The sequence below is a fragment of the Bison bison genome, unplaced genomic scaffold (genome assembly GCF_000754665.1).
Source record: "Bison bison bison isolate TAMUID 2011002044 unplaced genomic scaffold, Bison_UMD1.0 scf7180017864318, whole genome shotgun sequence".
NCBI lineage: Eukaryota > Metazoa > Chordata > Mammalia > Artiodactyla > Bovidae > Bison > Bison bison.
This window is the reverse complement of record NW_011494890.1, coordinates 582270-603123: the sequence shown is the minus strand read 5'-3', so window position 1 is coordinate 603123 and position 20854 is coordinate 582270. Positions and strand designations below refer to the sequence as shown.

General features: G+C 36.1%; 1 long non-coding RNA gene across 5 annotated transcripts in view; it reads right to left on the bottom strand.

Moving 5' to 3' along the window:
* The window catches only part of LOC104997976, a 397981-nt gene that overhangs the window by 8995 nt on the left and 368132 nt on the right, over positions 1–20854 (bottom strand). The window lies entirely within an intron of this gene.

Genomic DNA, 20854 nt, shown 5'->3' with positions numbered 1-20854 from the left:
GCTTGCTGAGTCTGGCTAAAGTCAAGTATTAAGATCCACCATTTTCTGAGCCATGCTAAAAAAGAAGAAAAAAGTCAGGACGGTTCCTGCTTTCCAAGTCTCCGTTGGCACCATCACAAAATCTCAGTCGTAAGGTCACATGATCCTCTGCCAAATGTAGAGTGCATTCCCATCAACCATTCTGCTGATACTGCGAAGGCAGCTATTGTCTCGTTTAGACCCAAAGTTCAGCCCACTCTTCATTGAATTAGCTGAAAAACGCATCACCTTTGGGGGCTGGGAGTCATGGAAACGTCTACCTGGCAAGCTGCCCACTTTTTCTGCCCATCAACCAGAGATGGAATTGTGCTGCCTAATGCAATGATGACTTGGAATGTGAAGAGTCGTCCAAAGTGAATCTGATTCTTGCAACGCCTGCTCCAGTTTGCACGGAAAACTCTGGCTTCTTGTAGTTAGGAGGGAGGGGGGGAATCTTTCCTACTAAATGTAGCAAATAAAGGTCTGAACATGCCTACTCTGCAACTTTATTTCACAACACACCCAAGTGGTTCTCAAATGAAAAGACTGAAGTCTCTGCAAGTTTTTCGAGTTAAAGGCATCCCTTCCTCAGGCTCCTTTTTCCTTAAGAGTGCATGCAACAAGCCCAGGACATTCGTTTCAGTCCCTCACATGAAGACTTACAATCTCTGAGTTTCGTCTTGCTTTTTATTACTTTCTGATTTTATCTGGCACCAGTTTTATACTACATGGTCACAAAATCCACTAGCAACAGTGGGAATGCATTATTGCCGCAGTCTCCATCAAAGTGGTCCCCTGAGGGAGCCAGTTGTCTCTTCGACCACACAGACCACTGCAACTGGGTCCTGTGATAATCCTTCACAGCACCTAGCACAGCTGCTGTGCAAGTTTGCCGAGTCTGACTCATGTAAGGAGTGCTCTTTCTGTTCCTTCACCAGCTACAGTTTTCCTGTATGGTATGAAAGATGCCTTTGAAAGATGCAGGAAATATATCAACAGCTCTTAGGCAATAAAATGAAATGGTTCCCTCTCCCCGGTGAATTTCCAATCTAGCGGGCGACGAAAGTTCCCGTGGACAAACATTTCCATACTTTCTAACAAAAGTACAGTGAATTAAATCTTTCTCCATTTCCTTAAGCAGAATCTAAAGCCAAACAAAGCAAGTCTTATTAGTATTTAAACCAAACATACTCAGTAGTACTGAAAAGAATCATGTTCTACCCGCATTTAAAAGTGTTTCAATTTTTCAATTAATGAGAGGATCTTTAGAACTCTGTTACCAACATTTTCAAATTATATTCAGTGCCTTACAAAACTACAGACCAATGTTATGCCTCCTCCATGTAGGCATCCCTACCCCGATGCACACACACACTTCACAATACCTGAAAAATATTTTAAAAAATTATCAAACCATGACTTGCCTAATAAAAGAAAATCATCAAAAAAAAAAAAAAAAAGCACAAGTGATCTAGGAAATACCCTGAAAAAGGTATGCATTTTTTTGAGTCATGGTCTTTGGGTCACCTTCTTAAGGAATCGTAGCAATGAATATGTACACACACATGCATGGGAACCATTCTGGTGTCCTCCTCATTTGTAATTCAGAACACAAACAATTGTAAACCATAAAACAAAAGCTTACACATGCTGAATTTAAAAATGCTTTTTTTCTAGATTGCAAAATTCTGGACAAATTTTGCTAATGTCCTAAGTACGTGCTTTAGAGTGCCGGATGGAGAATTGAGCATGGCAGACACATGTGCCCCATGCTTCAGCATAGTAAGAAGAAAGTAGACAAGCCCTCAAAGAAAGAAAACAGTTAAATTTTGAGTTCTCATTCATTTATTCAATAGATATTATTAAGTAGTATTATATGGCCAGGCCTTGTGGTAGACATAGGGGAGCAGCAATGAATCAAATGGGCACGCCCCCAAGTAGGAGTCTTTCAGTAAGAACTTTCAAGTGAGAAAAGCTCACATCTGAACAGAAGTGTTGTAGATCCTAAAGGAGCATTATTGCTAGTCAAGAAACAAAGTGATAGGAATAGGAAAGTGGAATGAAATGGATATAAAAAATAGCTTATAGATAGAGATACTTTGTCATCTGCTATTTAAAATTTACTCCTTTTAATGCAAAATACAATTAGAACTTTTTTACAATTCTGCCTGATTCCTTAGAGAACCTCATTTGAAAAGTATATATTGACACCTCAACTGAAAAAACAAAAACAGAAGATGTGGCAGATATTCATTTCCAGGCAGATGGAGTAGTTTATCCTAAATTCTGCTGCTGGGTACAATGAAAAAACCTGGACATTGTCTATAAAACAAAGGTAAAAAGACTCTGAAAGATGGAGAAAAGATAGTCCAGTTAGGGACCCTAGGACCCAAGGGACAACTGATGGCGAGTTCCCTGCATTTTAATTTTGCTTCATATCCAAAACTCGGGGCTGAGGAAGCCTGCAACCCAGAGACACCAACTGGTGCAATCCCGAAATTTCCCAACAAAAACTTGTTCTCTACAGTCAAAATCAGAAAAGCAGTAGGCTGAAAAGACAGAAAGCACAGGGACAATACCACTTTGCTCTCATCAAACGCCACACACCCACCCCATGCCTGCAAAGGCAGAGTTGGGGGGCAGGGGCTAGTGCCAAACTTGTGAGGCTAGAACAAAATACCCCAAACAACTCCTCCCTGCTAACCCCAGGGCAGTGTAGGAATGTCTGAATAGGAAATTTGGATTTTCATCCTTGTCAGGGAATAATGAGGACTCTTCCTCCCAAATACAGTCTCAATGGAGACTCATAAAGAGGCTGAACACCCACCCAAACCCAAAAGTAATGATTCAAGCTTCTTCTTCCTGCTAAGGGGATGTCAGACAAAGGATACCTAGTGGAGAGTCAGGACATTAGAAACTTCCCAGCAGTCACAAGGCCACCCCACCACCCCTCAACCTGTAAGCCGGAAAAGGCACAAAGTGAACAATTAAAAAAACCTCTCCAAATTTCCCCGGCCAGGAGGGTATCATTGGAGGCCTGCTGGGGAAGAGGAATACTTAACCCCTCCCTGAAGCAAAAAGTTAGGTGTCCTTGGTGGCCACAGGGTGCCTGTACTTCTACCTAAACCTGAAAGTGTACCCCCTTTTTCCTGCTGGATTAGTGTCAGGGGGAAGAAGCTAGCTTAAATAGAAGCTTTAAATAAGATCCAGAGACTCATAACATGACATCCAAATGTCCAGGCTTCAGCTGGAAAGATCTTGCACACAGAGAAGCAGGATGATCTCAAGCTGAATATAATAAGACAATCAATGCACATGAACACCAGGATAACAGAGATACCACAATTACCATGCAAAGATTCTAAAGTAGCCATCATAAAAATGCCTCAGTGAGCAATTATGAACATGGTTGAAATAAACTTAAAAAAAGTCTTAGCAAATAAATGGAAGATATAAAAGTAATCAGATGGAAATTTTTGAACTAGAAAATACAATGTGTGTGTATTAAGTCGCCATGGTTGTGTCTGACTTTTTGCAACCCCATGGACTATAGCTTCCTCTGTCCATGGGATTCTCCAGGCAAGAATCCTGGAGTGGGTTGCTGTGTCCTCTTCCAGGGGATCTTTCTAACCCAGGGATAGAACCCACATCTCATGTCTCCTGCATTGGCAAGTGGTTGGTGCACTAGCACCAGCTGGGAAGCCCGGGACATACAATAGCTGGAGTAAAGAACAAATGGAGAGGGCAGAGGAAAGAATCAGTAACCTGGAAGCGAGAACAAAAGAAATCACCTAATCTGAACCACACAGAGAAAATACACTTAAAAAGAAATTAGGTAATAGAGCCTTATGCAACTATGGAACTATAAGAAAAGAAAAAATATTTATGCCACTGAAATCCCAGAAAGAAAGGATATAGAGGGCAATGTACAAAACATGCTCAAAGAATTAACGACTGGAAACTCCCCAAATTTAGCAGAAGTCACACAGATTCAAGAAGATTATCAAACCACAAGCAGGAAATACCCAAAGAAATCCACACCAAAGCACATCTTAGTCAAACCTCTGAAAACTAAAGACAAAGAAAAAAATGTTGAAAACAGCAAGAGAAAAACATGACCTTACGTATAAAGGAAAAAAAAAAAATTCTGACAAGTGAGTTACTCATCAGAAACCATGGTGGCCAAGATGAAGGGAACAATATTTTTAATGGCTGAAAGAAAAGAACTGTTAACCCAGAATCCTGTATCTATGGAAAATATCCTCTAGAAATTAAGGGCAAATCAAACCAGTATCTGACAAAGGGGCACTAAGATAATTTTCAACAGTAAATCTACCCTAAAAGAATGGTTAAGGAAGTTGTCTAAACAGAAAGGAAATGATAAAAGAAGAAACTTGGCAAAACTTTAGAAAGGAAGAAAGAATCCAGCAACAAAAATATGAGTAAAAATAATAGACTTTCCTTCTTTGGAGTTCTCTAAGTTATGGTTGATGGCGAAAATAAAAATTTATCACTGTCTGATGTGATTCTAAATGCAGGTGGAAAAAATATTCAAAATAATTATATTATAAATGGATAAGGATAAAGGTACCAAAAAGCAAGTAAAATTTACATACTTCATCTGAACAGGCAAATGAAGACACTAGTGGACTCTGATAAGTTATGTATATATAATTTAATATATAAAACAACCACAAAAAATGCACAAGCAGATATACAGAAAAACACTAGGTAAGTAAAAATTCTAAAAATTTTTCAAGTAACCCACAGGAAGGTAGGAGAAATAAAACAGAAAATATAGAAAACAAAGGACGAAACATCAAGCTTTAAGTATAACATATCTATAAATAAATTAAATCTAAATTGTCTGAATATACCAATTAAAGTGCAGAGATCTACACAATGGAGTTGGAAAAAAAAATCACAGCTTAGTTATATGCTATCCACAAGAAACTCAATTCATACCTAATAACATATACAGCTTGAAAGTAAAATGATGGACACAATATATATCTCATGCAAACATTAATCAAAGAAAATAATATTAATATCAAAAACAAAAAAACTTCAATAAAATTACCAGAGACAACAACATAAAATGCTTTAAAAAAAGACATAGCAATTCTGAGTGTGTATATTTCAAACAAAAGAGATGCAAATTGTGTAGCATGAAAACTGGCAAAATAGAAGAGAAAAACAGACAAACCCATGATTGATGTTGTAGACTTCAACACACCTCTTTCAACAATTGTTAGAACAACTGGATGGAAAATTAGCACAGATACAGAATTCATCATCATCAAACAACAGAGTCTAATTGACATTTTTAGAGCATATCATCATACAGTAGAATAATACACATTATTTTCAAGTCCCCCAAAACATATACCAAGACAGACCATATCCTGGCCCATAAAGTAAATGTGAACAAATTAAGAATAAGTGAAATCATATCTTGTATGTTTTCTGACTGCAATAGAATCAAACTAGAAACTAATAGGAAAAAGAGAAGATAACTTGGCAAACCTCCAGGAAGACTAACAAAAAAGAGAGAAGACACAAATTATAAGTTTCTGTAATGAAATAGGATATATCACTACAGAACCTTGTAGATATCTAAAAACAATAATGAAAAACTACAAACATAGAACCTAGACAAATTAGATAAAATGGACCAATTCTCCAAAATCATAAATTACAACTCACTCAATATAAACTAGATCATTTGAACAGGCCTAGATGACACCACCCTTATGGCAGAAAGTGAAGAGGAACTAAAAAGCCTCTTGATGAAAGTGAAAGAGGAGAGTGAAAAAGTTGGCTTAAAGCTCAACATTCAGAAAATGAAGATCATGGCATCTGGTCCCATCACTTCATGGGAAATAGATGGGGAAACAGTGTCAGACTTTATTTTTGTGGGCTCCAAAATCACTGCAGATGGTGACTGCAGCCACGAAATTAACAGATGCTTACTCCTTGGAAGGAAAGTTATGACCAACCTAGACAGCATATTAAAAAGCAGAGATATTACTTTGCCAACAAAGGTCCTTCTAGTCAAGGCTATGGTTTTTCCAGTGGTCATGTATGGATGTGAGAGTTGGACTGTGAAGAAGGCTGAGTGCCGAAGAATTGATGCTTTTGAACTGTGGTGTTGGAGAAGACTCTTGAGAGTCCCTTGGACTGCAAGGAGATCCAACCAGTCCATGCTAAAGGAGACCAGTCCCGGGTGTTCATTGGAAGGACTGATGCTGAGACTGAAACTCCAATATTTTGGCCACCTCATGTGAAGAGCTAACTCACTGGATAAGACTCTGATGCTGGGAGGGATTGGGGACAGGAGGAGAAGGGGATGACAGAGGATGAGATGGCTGGATGGCATCACCGACTTGATGGACATGAGTTTGAAAGAACTCCGGGAGTTGGTGATGGACAGGGAGGCCTGGCGTGCTGCAATTCATGGGGTTGCAAAGAGATGGACACAACTGAGAGACTGAACTGAACTGAACTGAACTGAACTGAACAGCTATATTTAAAAATCACCTTAATAATTAAAAACTCCCTCAAAAAGAAATCTATGGTCTTAGACAGTTATATTGAATAATTCTAACATATTTAAAGCAGATTTAATGCAAATTCTACACATTTTTTTGAGAAAATAAAAAAGGAAACAATTTCCAATTTATTTTTTGAAACTAATATCATCTTGATAACAACACCAGACAAAGACAGTAGGAAAAAAGTATAGACCAATCCCTTCAGAAAATAGACTTCAAAATTTTTAATAAAATATTAACAAATAGAATTCAGCAACATATAAAAGGACTTATATACTACAACAGTAGAGGGTTATTCCAGGGATTCAAGGCTAGTTCAATATTCTAAAATGAATATAATGTATCATATTAACAGGCTAAAAAAACCACATGAATATATGAATGGGTGTTGAATAAGCATTTGAAAAGATCAGCCACCATTCATGATTGAAAATGCTCTTACAACTAGGAATAAAGGGAATTTCCTCAATTTCATGAAGACCTTCTACCAAAAAACCCTATGGTCAACATTATACTTAAAGGAAAAGACTAAATGCTGTTCATTAAAATCAGCAATAAGGTAAGAATGTTCACTCTCACTATTCTTATTTAACTTAATATGCAAGTTCTATTCTAGCTAGGGTAACAAAGTATTAAAAAAAAGAAAATGAAAGATAAAAATCAAATACAATGCTAATAAAAATCACTCAAAATGACATACTTAGGTATAGATCTAAATATAAATGTAAAAAACTTGAATACTGAAGATTATACAAATCCTGAGGAGAGAAACTGAAGAGACTGGAAGAAACATATGTTCACAGATTCCAAGTCTCAACATAGTTGAGATGTCAATTCTTCCCAAATTGATATATAGGTTTAATGTAATCCTCTATCAAAATCCCAGCAAGCGTTTTTTTGTAGAAACAGATAAAATTATTCCAAACTTCATATGGACTTGCAAAGGAACTAGAATACTTAAAACAATGTTGGAAAAATATATTGCGAAGATTATCCAATTTCAAAACTCACTCTATAATAGTATATTTCTTAATATTAAGTATAAGATTATATATATAATAATATGTTTATAATAAATACAGTATTAGATTCCTATTTGATGACAATCAAGACTGTGTGGCATTGGTGAAGGAACAGACACATCAATCAATGAAACAGAACAGGGAATATAAAAATAGACCCACACATATGTGCCTAATTGATTTTTGAAAAAGATACAAAAACAAACTCAATGGAGAAAAAATAATATTTTCAACAAATGATACTGGAGTAATTAAACATCTACCAACCAAGAAAAAAGAGTAATATATATCCTGCTGCTGCTGCTGCTAAGTCGCTTCAGTCGTGTCTGACTCTGTGCGACCCCAGAGGCGGCAGCCCACCAGGCTCCCCTATCCCCAGGATCCTCCAGGCAAGAACACTGGAGTGGGTTGCCCTTTCCTTCTCGAATGCATGAAAGTGAAAAGTGAAAGTCAAGTCGTTCAGTCGACTCTTTGCGACCCCATGGACTGCAGCCTACCAGGCTCCTGTGTCCATGGGATTTTCCAGGCAAGATATTAACTCAAAATTTTAAAAATTAACTTATGTATTTAAAATTTTATTTCATTTTTTATTTTTTATATTATTTTAATTTTAATTAATTAAAATTACTTAAAATACTTAAAAATTAACTTAAACATAAATATAACATTACAATCGTCTCAAAAATAACATAGGACAAATTCTATGGGATCTGAGGCTAGGCAAAATGTTCCTAAAATTGACACCAAAATCACAAACCATAAAGAAAAATGGTAAATTAGTCTTCATCAAAGTTAAAATCTTTTGCTCCATAAAAATTTCCATTAAGAGGATGAAAAGACAAGCTACAGATTTAAAGGAAATATTTTCAAACCTCATATCTGACAATCAGTATCTAGTAAATATGGTGCTGGTGGTAAAGAACCTCCCTGCCAATGCCAGAGACATGAAAGATGCCGGTTCAATTGATCTCTGGGTCAGGAAGATCCCCTGGAGGAGGGAATGGCAATCCACTCCAATATTCTTTGCTGGAGAATCCCACTGCCAGAGGTGCCTGGCAGGCTGCAGTCCTTAGGGTCACACAGAGTTGAACAATACGGAAGCAACTTAGTCCACACACATGCAAATATAAAGAGCCTTCACAACTCAACAGGAAAAAAACCAAACAATCCAAATGGAAATGGGTGAAACAATGAAGAGACATTTCATCCAAGAGGATACATAGATGGCAAATAAGCACATTAAAGATGTTGAACATTATTAGTCATTAGGAAATGCAAATTAAAACCACAATGAGATGTTACTACACTTCTCTTAGAAGATCTCAAACTAAAAAAATTAGTGAGTACACTAAACATTGGTGAGGATATTGGATCATTCCTATTATTGCTGATGGGAATTTAAAATGGTGCAGTTAGTCTGGAAAACAGTTTGGCACATTCTTTTAAAACTAAACATATGTTTACCATACGACCCAGCAATTTTCCTCTTGGGCATTTATCCCAAAGAAATGAAAATTTATACTCATGCAGAAACCTGTATATGAATGTTTATAGCCATTTTTTTTCTTCCATAATAACTCAAAGCTAGAAATAACCCAGGTGTTCTTCAGTTGATAAGGGGTCAAACAGATAAACCCATACCATGGGTTTTACCATGGGATACTCCTCAGCAATAGACAGGAACTAACTATTCACACACAACAACGTGGATGATTTCTTGAGACTTATGCTGAATGAAAAGTCCCTCCCTAAAGGTTCTGTTCTTTATGATTGCATCTCTAAAATTTTGGAATGATAAAATTATAGAAATGGAAAATGGAAGGGGTTAAGGTAGGGGGAAAGTGGGAGGCAACCAGGAGTGGGTATAAAAGGGCAACAAGAAGAATCCTGTAAGATGAGAATATTCTGTATTAACTGTATTCAGGTTAATATCTAGATTGTGATTTCATATTATTATTTTCAACTGGTAACTGAGTAAGTAATACATGGTATCCCTTTGTTTTATGTCTTAGGGCTACATGTAAGTTATCTCAAAATAAAGTTTATTATTTTTTTTTAATTAACAAATGCATCAAGGAAACTGTTTTTACAGTATTTTGCATTTTGTGTTATTGTAAAGAAAATGCTCATGGAAAAATCTGAACAAACTGACTGCTTATTGGTTTATTTAGACTTGAAATGCCAAAGTGTTATTCAGTAAACAGTGATTTGACTAGCTAGGAAAATCTGCTTGGGAAATGCTTTGAATCAGAGGTCAGCAGACTTTTCTGTAAAGGGCTAGATAATGAATGCCTTAAATATTGCATGTCATATGGTCTTTGTTATAACTGCTTGATTCTGCTATTGTAGTATAGTCCAGACAACACATAAATTAAAGAAAGGGGCAATGTTTCAATAAAATTTTATCATGGACAACACAATTTTAATTTATCAATTTTCATATATAAAATATATTTATTTTTTCAAACATGTACAAATGTAAAAACTATTTTTAGCAAGTACACTGTACAGAAACAGGTCCTGGATTTGAGCTGCCAGCTACAGCTTGCTGACCTCTGAGCTAAATTACAATTTTTGAAATTTTCTCTTGTCTCGTTTCCATTTTGTTTCCTTTTTATTTTCTTCTTGAACATTTTCTAAATTTCAAAAGATACTAACTGCTCCCACTTAGGAATTTCCATTCACAGTCCCTTCATTTACGTTCTCCTTTCTTGTGTTATCAAAGAATACAAACAGAAGTTTTGGGTATCCTGCATTGCAGGCAGATTCTTTATCATCTGAGCCACCAGGGAAGCCCATTAAAATGTGGAACTTGGGACAAAGTAGAAAATTGGATAAATTTTTCTTCCCTATGATACCTTTTGCTTACTTTTTTTCATAAATTTAGTGAGAAACATTGTATTTAGTTGCGTTGAGCACCTTCAGCTCATGCAACAAATTCTGATTAATTCTCTTTTCATTTTTATTCTGTTACAAATATTTTCTAATTTTCCTTGTTATGGCTTCTTAGATACACCCATCATTTAAAAGAGGATGTTTAATTTCCAAATACATGGGGTTTTAAGTATCTTTGTTATTAATTTCTAATTTAAATGCTTTATTCTCTGCAATTACGCTCCATGTTTTTTCAATCTTTAAACTTTACTAGGGTTTTCAACAGCTAAGTTAAAGGTCTGTCTTGGTAAATACCACGTTGCACTTGAAAATAAGTGGGTTATTTTCAAATATCTTTTGATATTGATTTCTAACATAATTCCACAGTGATAAGAGAACAGACTCTATATGATTTCAATACCTTAGACCATGAAATTTTGGCACCTTGTTTTATGTCTCTGGATATGTTCCAGTGTCTCCTCGTTTATAGTCTATGGGACCTTGAATAGAATTTGTATCCTGCTATTGTGTGAATGGGCTTCCCTAGTAGTTTTAGATGGTAAAGAATCTGCCTGCAATCCAGGATACCTGGGATCGATTCCTAGGCTGGGAAGATCCTCTGGAGAAGGGCATTGTGTGAAAATTGTATAAATCTTAATTATGTTGAATTAATTCGTAGTGCTTCCATGGAATTCTCCAGACAAGAATACTGGAGTGGGTTGCCATTTCCTTCTCCAGGGTATCTTCCCAACCCAGGGATTGAACCCTTGTCTTTTACCTCTCCTGCATTGGCAATGGGTTCTTTACCACTAGCGCCACCTGGGAAACCCACAAAACAATCCATGTATCAAAGTGGTACATCTTTGGGCAAATCTGTTCTGAACTCCTGCACAAATAATACCTGTACCACAACATACCACACTATTTCTTATAGTCTTTTTCTTTATGTTCTTTTTTTTTTTTAACTTCTAGTCTACATAGATTTGAATCTTTTAAATAATTTCTTTCATATAATTTCCTAAAATGACTCAAGGCCATTTCAGCAAAGACGATCTGTAAAATGAAGTGCTTTTTCTCACGAAATTTATTGTTTTTATTTTCTTTTTTAGTTTTTTTTTTTTAATTATGAATGTATAATAACACATCTACAGGAGACTTGGAAAATATGAAACAAAGTTACATAGAGTTCTATAATGTATTACAATTATTTTTTAAATAGACATAAAGATTTTTAGTTGAAGGTTAAATATAATACTCTCAGAATTAATAGAATGAATAGATAGAAGAGTAGAAGGATATAGTAGACCTGAAAGCTAATGGCAACTGAGAACCGAAGTCTCAAGAGAAACCTCGAAGAATTTAAATTAATGATTTGTCCAAGAAAATAGGGATTTTTACCGGAGATACATTTCATCTTAGTGGCCCCACCTTATATGGCAGACTAAACATTAAATTGAGAGTGAAAGTGAAGTCACTCAGTCGTGTCCGACTCTTTGCAACCCCACGGACTGTAGCCTATCAGGCTCCTCCGTCCACGGAATTTTCCAGGTAAGAGTACTGGAGTGGGTTACCATTTCCTACTCCACAGGATCATCCCAACCCAGGGATCGAACCCGGGCCTCCCACATTGCGGGCAGACACTTTACCATCTGAGCCACCAGGGAAGCTCGAATGACAGAGCATATATTCTTCGTATTCTTCTGTGGATGGTCTATCCTGGGAACCCCAAACCTCTGCCCATTTCTCAGCTTACAATGGAATATATACCTCATTTTACCTTTCTGTCTTTGAACCTCATGTATGTTAGACTCTTGTATATACAAAATAAATTTTTATTTTACCCTGTTAACCTGTCTCACATTAATTCTTAGATCAGCAGAAGAAACTAGAAGGGCAAAAGAAAATTTATTTTCCTCCTTGAAACTTGCATGGTGGTGGTTGGCAAGGTCGGAGGAGTGACAGTGGACAGAAATGGTATGAAAATGCAGAAAAAAATAAGTAGCTCATGAAAATATAAAGCAGATTGAAATCATTAAATGAATTACACAAGGAGGGCATGAGATATATAGGAGGTGGCTTTGGTGCCTTTGTAAGTGAACCGAAACCTAAGCCTGAAATGCATCAAGGATAAGAAATTGAAACCTAAAGATAACCAATCACAAACAGCCAACAAGCCTTTCCTAAATTAGGCAACTGATTAAGCTATAGCCATCAAATTTCCTGGCTTTGCTTCACTGTCTTCTCTGTTAAAAAGTCTATCCTATAGTTCCTAACAGTAAAGCCCTTCTGAGAGTTTCTAACCACTTTCAGTTGGTGCTGCCAGATTCAAATCATTTTTTGTCCTCAAATAAATGTTTAAAATGTTAATATGCCTCAGTCTACCTTTTAACAAAATTAAACTTAAGTCACAGAAATATAAAACTATGTCAAGCATGGGCTTCCCTCATAGCTCAGTCGGGAAAGAATCTGCCTGCAATGCAGGCAATCACGGTTCGATTTCTGGGTCGGAAGATCCCTTGGAGAAGGAAATGGCAACCCACTCCAGTACTCTTGCCTGGAGAATCCCATGGTCAGAGAAGCCTGGCAGGCTACAGTCCATGGGGTCGCAAGAGTTGGACACAACTTGGCAATTTAACTATGTTGAGCACAATGTGAAATTTAAAATCAAAGCCTAGATTGGAATAATGATAGTAAGTAAATAATAACTTGCATAATCTTGAAGTCAAAATACTCCACCGAGTCCACATAAGTAAAGGCGAAGGCTCCTAATGGAATTATTATTTTCATGAAAAATAAGACTTTTTCCAGAAAAATATGCTTAAAGACACCATAAAACATAATTAGTAAATTATACAAATGAAAAACATTCTGGAATCTTCAGAAAATATTGCCCAAATTTCTTTAGAAAATCAAAATGAGTAGTGGAGAATAAAACCTTTTTTAATTAACTGACTTCAAACAATTAATATAAAGAATTAAGTTGCTTATTATTTTTGCCCTTATGATCATCAAGACTCATTAAGAAATTATGACCATTCATTATCTTTGTATCAGATGGGAGGTGATGAAAACATTTTAATTGAAGTGAGAAGTTTTAAATAAACATGATTTCTCAAAATATTGGCCATGTAAAATGAGGTTTCATCATTACTTATATTAGTTCATACATGCATTTAAAAGTCAAGTTAAAAATCCTTTAATAGGTATAGAAAAGTATTAATATTTACTGAACACTCTCAAATTATGGGTCTGTTGCTAAGCAATTTATGTCAATTGGTATAGTTGATGATCCAGACTAATTTCTCTAATCCAACTTTGATGAGCATGAAGTTCATCCATGTATGGTTATATTTGCTTGTATAACATTTTCACATTGGAGAAAAAAATGTTTTTAAGTGTGTGGTAACATCGGTGTTTTAAGTGGCTTAGAGTTTTTTAACCATTACTCTTGCAGTAACTACAGAATTATACAATTCAATTTTCATTCTTCCAAAACAGAGAAACTAAATAATATGCAATTTTCAGTATATGTCTTTAACTAATTTTAAAAATGTGTCTTTTGCTGCTTTTGGATATCTGGGCCTTCTCAAGTCTAAAGATTTGGCTCATAAGTAATTAGCAGATCCTTTCAGGCTTTGGCTGATTTAAAAATTTGGGGTACCAAGATCATCCCCCTGAAAGCTTACAAACCAGATTAAAAGGCCCTTAAATAAACTGATTTGAGAGTAAGAAAAAAAATCAAGACCATAAATTTAGTGTATGTCATAAATGCTCTTTCTTTGGGACTTTTAATCAGTCCTACTACTGTACCAAAAGTTAGAGAAGATAAATCATGTCAAGTTTAAAATTAATAAAGTTGGGTAGTTAAACATGTTGGAGATAGGCAAAGCTGCTAGTTGTGTTAATTGGACTGTTTAAAACAAGCATTCATCTTAAATATGGATGATATTTTATTTCCTGGTTCACATACAAATGAGGCTCACTTACTAAGTGTAGCAATCTTAGAGGTCTGGCATCTTTCTTATCCACTTAGTAGCTATGCCTTACACAATAACTAATTTCAGATTTAATGAGAATGATAGGCTATAAACATTTCTGGTTAATAAAATAGAAATTTTTATTAGAAGAGTTAAGGAACAAAGTTTAAAATAGCCGACTTGACTTTCTACCTAAGGAAAGACACCACAAAGGCTCCTTTGACTTAGTATCAAATGTTCACACATGACTTCACAAATTGCATCCCCAGAATGCAGAATTCTAAAGGTAAAACCTTTAGAAACAAGTAGAGCATGAGCCCAAGGTGTGCAGACAGGACCTGCTCGATCCTAGGATTGAGGCAATATGGAAAGTACTGCTGGGAAGGGCATGCACTCAAAACTGGGAACACCTGTTAGTTATTTCCTTTTAGCAATTGAATTATTTAATAGGAGTGTCTTTCTGCAGTGAAATGAATATACTCAAATGATATCCAAGTACAATAAAGTATTTAAAGAATTAAAAATAGAATAAATGTTAATTAATGCCATCCCAGAAAGGTAGAGGCAATTCATTCTACAAGATACTTAAGGATCTAACTGCACATAAGGAATCGCACCTTGGTTTTCTGTTCACCACATCCTCTTCCACTGTCTGTTCTCAATTACAGATAGCACATTCTACTTTTCAAAAGTCACATATGACCTGATGCTCCCCTCACGTGTGTACTGTCAATTACCGATACTTGAAAATAATTTTCATTCCAGATAAAATTGCCCTCATCCTCCCCACTAACTTGTGGTGTGCTGGTGTAATGTCACCCTCCAGGTCTGCATATCTTCTGCAAGTGATGACAGAGTCTCTTTAAAAGGACTGTGGTTGAACAAGAGTGGGCCGAATTAGCAAAACGTGGATTATTCATATGTTGCCGTCTGTAGTCAATTGTATTAAATTTATTCCAGATTTATAATGTGAATGCTTCAGATCAGTCCCATATTGATGGCCATTGGTCCAACTACATCATTTTTTACATCTTTATTTTTCTAGAACCAAATGAAAATTCTTTGGGATGCCTACATTTAGAATCATTTCATGGTCTACACAAGGAACTTACTGTTCATATTTTACATGCAAAATCATCTCTGTTGGCATACTATTATGAGTGACAACATGGGTTATTGTTTATCAACAATGTTAATTTTGTGATTAATGCAAAGATACTGTTATTAATGTTACTTTCATAAATTAAGAGCAGTTTTTATTTCACAAACACCATGTGTAACTAAAAAAAAAAAATGGAATGATTTGTGCATGAATTGAATCCACTTTAATCAATTCTTTCTTTTATTGTTCCTAACTCTTTAACTATAGAAACATATTACAGGTCTATATAGTCTATATTATATTATAAGAGAATGGAATATCCCACAAATTATTTTTAAATAATGGAATGTTATTCTATTAACAGGGAAATAACTTTAAACACACTGAATATATTTTCTGTATGTTTTCTAAATATGTAATATTTACATATTTAATATTCTAAATATTACATATTTAGAAAACATAGTATAGTGTACTTACTGAACAGAATATATTGCCATAATTTTAATTTTCTATGTGTATTTAATTTTATTGGTGTCATTATTGGACTTCCTGGGTAGCACTAGTGATAAAGAATCTTCCTGCCAATACAGGAGACATAAGAGACACAGGTTCAATTACTGGGTAGAGAAGATCCCCTGGAGGAGAGCATGGCAACCCACTCCAGTATTGCTGCCGGGAAAATCCCATGGACAGAGGAGCCTGGAGGGCTATAGTCCATAGGGTTGAACAGTGCATATGTTGCACGACTGAAGCAACTTAGCATGAACACACAGTGTCATTACTAGTGGCCTTGGTTATTAAACTTTGGTTGAATATAGAGTCCCAGTTCTGTAATAGGCCAAGATAGTCTTTCAGAAAAAAAAAAAATAATAATATGCAAGAGAATGAGTAGATAAGCACCAGACTGGGATAAAATATTTACAAAAGTTCTGAAAAAGGATTGATCCAAATATAGAAAGAACTCTTAAAACTCAACAAAAAGGAACAAACAACCTCACTAAACAATGAGCCGAAGACCTTGGTTCAGTGGATACAAAAATCTGCCTGCTTTGCAGGAGATGCAGGTTCAATCTCTGGGTTGGGAAGAAACTCTGGAGGAGAGCATGGCAACCCACTCCAGTGTCCTTGCCTGAAGAAGCCCATGGACAGAGGAGCCTGGAGGGCTACAGTCCACAGGGTCTCAAAGCATCAGGCATGACTGAAATGACTGAGTACACACAAAGACCTTAACAGGTGCCTCACTAAAGAAGATATATTGGGATTGACACACACGTGCTACTATATATAAAATGCTACTGCTACTGCTAAGTCACATCAGTTGTGTCCGACTCCGTGTGACCCCATAGATGGCAGCCTGCCAGGCTCCCCTGTCCCTGGGATTCTCCAGGCAAGAACACAGGAGTGGGTTGCCATTTCCTTCTCCAATGCATGAAAGTGAAAAGTGAAAGTGAAGTCGCTCAGTCGTGTCCGACTCTTAGCGACCCCATGGACTGTAGCCCACCAGACTCCTCCATCCATGGGATTTTCCAGGCAAGAGTACTGGAGAGGGGTGCCATTGCCTTCTCCCATATATAAAATAGATAACTAATAAAAACCTTGCTGTATAACACAGGGAACTCTACTCAATACTCTGCAATGATCTATATGGGAAAATCTAAAACAAACAAGAAGAGTGAATACATGTATATGTACAACTGACACACTTTGTTCTACATAGTGAAACTAAAACAACATTGTAAGTCGACTCTGCTCCAATCATTTAAAAATAAGATATACAGATGGAAAATAAATGTAGGAAAGAACTTTATGTATCATGTTTTCAGGGAAATGCAGACTGAAATAGCACACTGATTAGAATGGCCAAAATTTGAAACACTGACACCCCCAAGTGCTGAACAGGGTATGGAGCGACAGGCATTCTCATTTGTTACTGGTGGGAATGTGAAATGGTCCAGCTGCTTTGGAAGACATTTTATCAATTTTTCACAAAAATAATATTCTTATCATAGAATCATGCTCCTTGATATTTAATCAAAGGAGTTGAAAACATGTATCTCTACACAAAACCCTTCACACATATGTTCACAGTAGCATGTTGGGGAAAGGAAGGGGTGATTAGGCAGAGTACAGAGGATTTTAGGCCAGTGAAGCTACTCTGAATACCAGAATGGTGACAGATTTGTCCAAACCCATATAAGGAACAACATCAAGAGTGAGTCCTAGGGGACTTCTCTGGTGGGCCAGGGTTAAGAATTCTCCTGCTAATGCAGGGGACACGGGTTTGATTTCTGGTCGGGGAAGATTGCAAAGACATGCAGCAACTAGGCCCATGTGTCACAACTACCGAAGCCCACGTGCTGAGTGCCCGTGACTCCACAATAACAGAAGACATGGCAATGGAGTCCCTCGCACTCCAACGAAGGAGTTCCCATCGAAGATCCAATGCAGTCAAAAAGAAGGAAATAGTTTTGTTTTTTTTTAAACAGTGAATCCAAATGTAAACTTCATGGACTTTTGTGATAATGATGTATTAAAGTAGGTTCATTAATTGCAACAAATGTACCACTCTCATGGAGGGTGGCTATGATAATGGGGAAGGCTATGCATATGTGGGGAATAGGGGTCATGTGGGAAATCTCCATATATTTCTTCCTCTTCATATTGCTATAAACCTAAAACTGCTTTAAAAAAATTAAATCTTTTAGAAGAAATAATGTGCTCCCTTAACTTGCCGTAACATTCAATGCCTAGCTAGTCTATCGCACTGAGTGTAAGGTCAGTATACTGTTTAGAAGATATAATTTGGTTATTCATCCTTAAACTACATACTCTTTATATTTTTATATATGTATGTTTTGAATTGCATTATATATATATATATATATATACATATTTTATCATCTGAGTTTCAGTGACTTCACATACTTTTGTTTTCTTGTAGGGACGTCAATCATCTACTGGTCAGTCCGTGTCTATGCCAAATCTTTATTTACTGAATTCAATCTGCTGTAGCCAAAATAAAAACAGACAAGGAGCTACAACAATGTCAATATTGCCATTACTCTTTTTATGTCTTCAAAAAGCTTAACATCTTGCAGAAATAATAAAACATGTCAAAGTCATATGTGCCTTCGAAAGTGGACTATGACTGAGAACAGGCGTAAAGAAGGATTGGGTGGGAAGACATGAAAAGAAAATCTAGAAAAGCTCTATGGTGCGCGTGGACGTTGATGGTTAAGTAAAAATCTGGACATTAAGAACAATTCTATGACATATTTCAAAATTCATTCTGTTTTGAATATGATAAAAATCAAATACTTTGTGGGATGTATATTGGAAAGCATTGTCTGGCATTCAGTGTGGTGGTACCTCGAAAGCACCAAAAGAAGCTAGTGTTTGGTACAGAATCTGTTTTAGTCCACAGGCAAAAACATATCCAACTCTGCATCAAAGACAGAAAAGGAAAAGATAAAGTTCAGGTGTCATGCATGGTCCTTGAATAAAATTATTGTTAGTTGAATATTTCCTTTAATTAAAACAGTTCAAATATACTACAAGATAGATTATATACCTTGATTATTTTCAAAATAATTTCCAATTGATTTCTAACAAATAAACTCCATGGTTGCTTGTCCAAATGTGTGTTTTCTTATTTGAAAATAGGATATTATAGGAAAAGAGAACATATGTGTGTGCATGTGTAATGTTATTTACTCACAGTTCAGTAATTAAAACTATCTATATGACACTGTCTTCAATTTTAAAGAAAAGGAGCATCTATTTGTTATTTTAAGCCAGAAAAGAGAAAAACCAAGATGATTGAAAATAAAAACAACATTTAGATATGCTAAATACATACTTTGGTTAAAAAAATAATCTAACAACTTGAAGTAAGACTTGCTTTACATAGCTTATACTGTAGTCAGAGTTGGCATCAGAATTAACTATTTAATTTCATTTGCTTTATTCACTTCACAAATAATGCCTCAGTAGTCATTGTGTTTATTGTAATTATTTGATTTTGACAAAGATGGTTCCTAGGAGACACATTTCCAGGGTGTGGAGAATGGATCTATTTAACTATTCAGTCTGAACTTCTGAAACGTTAACATGTGCATGTGTATATGCAAGAATTTCCTACATATGTTGAGCAAGCAAGGACAATATGTTTCATTTCAAAAGGTTTATTGCTTAGATTATACTACAAAATGTCTTTCCTCATATACAGAATAACAAACATCTAAGAATGCATTTGTAAGGTCCCATCATGATATTTCTAGGGCTTCCCTGGTGGCTCAAATGGTAAAGAATCTGCCTGCAGTGTAGGAGACTTGGGTTCGATCCCTGGGTCAGGAAGATCTGTGGGAGAAGGGAATGGCTATCCCCAAGAAAAAGAAATTCAAAAAGGCAAAATGTTGTCTGAGGATGCCTGACAAATAGCTGAAAAAAGAAGAGAAGCTAAAGGCAAGGGAGAAAAGGATAAGATATACCCATTTGAATGCAGAGTTCCAAAGAATAGCAAGGAGAGATAAGAAAGCCTTCCTCAGTGATCAGTGCAAAGAAATTGAGGAAAACAATAGAATGGGAAAGACTAGAGATCTCTTCAAGAAAATTAGAGATACCAAGGGAACATTTCATGCAGAGATGGGCTCAATAAAGGACAGAAATGGTATAGACCTAATAGAAGCAGAAGATATTAAGAAGAGGTGGCAAAAATACATAGAACTATACAAAAAAGATTTAATGACCCAGATAACCACAGTGGTGTGATCACTCACCTAGAGCCAGACATCCTGGAATGTGAAGTCAAGAAAAAAAAAAAAAAACTTTGGAAGGCACTTTGGATGCTTAGGAAGCATCACTACAAACAAAGCTAGTGGAGATGATGGAATTCCAGTTGAGCTATTCAAATCCTAAAAGACGATGCTGTGAAGTGCTGGACTCAATATGCCAGCAAATCTGGAAAACAGCAGTGTCCACAGGACTCGAAAAGGTCGATTTTCATTCCAATCCCAAAGAGAGGCAATGCCAAAGAATGTTCAGACTACCACACAATTGCACTCATCTCATACGCTAGCAAAGTAATGCACAAAATCCTCCAAGTCAGGCTTCAACAGTATGTGAACCGTGAACTGAACTTCCAGATGTTCAAGCTGGATTTAGATGAACCAGAGATCAAATTGCCAACATCTGATTCATCACCAAAATAGCTAGTGAGTTCCATAAAAACATCTACTTTTGCTTTCTTGACTATGCCAAAGCCTTTGACAGTGTGGATCACAAGAAACTGGAAAGTTCTTAAAG